Source organism: Fukomys damarensis, unplaced genomic scaffold (assembly GCF_012274545.1).
Source record: "Fukomys damarensis isolate Sample0158 unplaced genomic scaffold, DMR_v1.0_HiC HiC_scaffold_17, whole genome shotgun sequence".
Taxonomy (NCBI): domain Eukaryota; kingdom Metazoa; phylum Chordata; class Mammalia; order Rodentia; family Bathyergidae; genus Fukomys; species Fukomys damarensis.
This window is the reverse complement of record NW_022900929.1, coordinates 32935652-32937817: the sequence shown is the minus strand read 5'-3', so window position 1 is coordinate 32937817 and position 2166 is coordinate 32935652. Positions and strand designations below refer to the sequence as shown.

At 45.4% G+C, this 2166-nt stretch overlaps 1 long non-coding RNA gene across 1 annotated transcript in view; it reads left to right on the top strand.

The window, feature by feature from the left end:
- The first annotated feature begins 1077 nt into the window (after positions 1 to 1077).
- LOC117286528 overlaps positions 1078 to 2166 on the top strand; it is a 1367-nt gene continuing 278 nt past the window's right edge. Inside the window, exons 1-2 of the long non-coding RNA XR_004517706.1 lie at positions 1078 to 1197; positions 1782 to 1837. This is a non-coding gene — a long non-coding RNA (uncharacterized LOC117286528). The remainder of the gene's footprint in view (positions 1198 to 1781; positions 1838 to 2166) is intronic.

Genomic DNA, 2166 nt, shown 5'->3' with positions numbered 1-2166 from the left:
TTTGCTATAAATACCAAGTATGTGCTAGCTTTCAACTCTCCATCCTCAGCCCACACCTCTCTCCCAAATCCCCCATGTAACTGCCTACTTGGTATCTCCACCCGGATTTCAATCAACATCTCAAACTCAGCACCCTTGAACAGAACCCATCTTATCTGTTAAATCTACTCCACCTTCAGCCTCTTACACCTTGGTTGCTGGCAACTTCATCCTTCCAGCTGCTTATAACATTATGGGCGATTTTTTTTTTTTTTTTATAAACTCTTAAGTCCCAGTGGAAAAATGGGAGGTTTTATGTCCTGGGGCTGAAAATTTTAAAATAACAACAATAAAGATAGCAATAATGTTCTAGCTTGTGTTTAGATTCCCGCCACACCAGAGGGGCTTCTTCAGAGGTGGCTGGATCTAGACAGTGGGATTGATTCCTGGTGCAATGCCAGGCCCAAGGGCACTAGGATTAAGGGTGTGAATACTACTGCCCCAAGCAGTCTGGATAAGATAAAAGGGGCAGAAAGGTGCAGTTAAGGCTCTTGTTGCTTTGCCACTATCTGCCATGAACTGTAGTCCCTCTACCACCCTGCCTTAGAACCAGCCCATTATGGCCTGAATCCTCTATGAACCATAAGCCAAATAAACCTTCCCCGCTTTAGCTTTGGGTGTCGGGTATTTTGTCTCAGCATGGAGAAGAGTAACTAAGACAAGTAATGTGAAGACACTTCAGTGGACCGAGACTTTGCTGCTGTGTCCTTGTGGCCGAGCCAGAAAGTGTTTACAGTGCTTATCTCCCGAGGGGAAGTCGTGTATGCACAGATCGGACTCCCCATCGTATTTCTGCCTTTCACCCTGTTCTGACCTTCATCAGTTTCCCCCCTGTGGTCCCTCAGGTAGGGTTGGGTCTCAAAGGCTGATCTTGGCTGTCCGCACTGGGGTGCTCACCAGTCACAAGAACAGTGAGCTCACAGGTGGCCCTGTCATATGTGGGGTGTCTGTCCCAAATCTCAGGTCAAAAGAAGTCAGAAAACCTCTCTCCCTGACGACAGATTCCTCTACAAACACAAGTTTGCTGTGAATTTCAATTCACTTGCATGAAAGGCGCCTTTTTGACTCCACGCTGGTGATGGAGAAGAAAGGGGATATAAAGAAGACTGAGATCAAATTCCTGTCTTCAAGAAATATATAATCTATAGAGGAGTTAAGGTATATATACAAGTTATCATCCAAGACACAAAAAAAGTACTGCCGAAATTTTGAGAATCAAAAGAGAATTGAGTCCTGTTTTCATGAATATGCATTGAGTACTTACTGTTCTCCGTTCTATTTACTCCTGCTCCCTTGACACCCAGCTCTTTGCTATAAATACCAAGTATGTGCTAGCTTTCAACTCTCCATCCTCAGCCCACACCTCTCTCCCAAATCCCCCATGTAACTGCCTACTTGGTATCTCCACCCGGATTTCAATCAACATCTCAAACTCAGCACCCTTGAACAGAACCCATCTTATCTGTTAAATCTACTCCACCTTCAGCCTCTTACACCTTGGTTGCTGGCAACTTCATCCTTCCAGCTGCTTATAACATTATGGGCGATTTTTTTTTTTTTTTTGGTACCAGGGATCAAATGCGGGTCCTTGTGCTTGCCAGGCAGGAGGGGGAACCACTGAGCTAAATCCCCGGGCACGCCCCCTTTTTAATTGATGGGTGATTTTTTTTTTTCAGCTGCTTATAACAAAAAAGCCAGCCATTCTCTTTTTTTAACAGAAATTTTTTTTTTTTTTTTTTGAGAGTACGAAAACTTTACTGAGGGAGACGGCTTCTGAAAGACAGGAGGGGACTGGAAGGTGAGTTGCTGCGGACCCCACTTCTCGGAGGAAGTTTTATACAGCAAAATCACAAGGCGGGTACTGTGTGGGTTAAAACTACGAACAACCAATAAAATGCTAAGTGTAGCCACTTGGGTAACGTTGACCCAGCGGGGAAGCGGCTCACGTCGCAAGTGTACACGGAAAGAACAAAGTCCTGCCAGGAAGGGGTGGATGGGGCGGTCCTTACGACTCATCTGGGTGACCGATGTCGATCTGGACTTTATTGGACCAGGTGATACCATTTGTGGTGTAATCTTCAGTTTATTGTTGGTCTGGAGGCCTCGCCTTGGACAGACGTTCCTCTA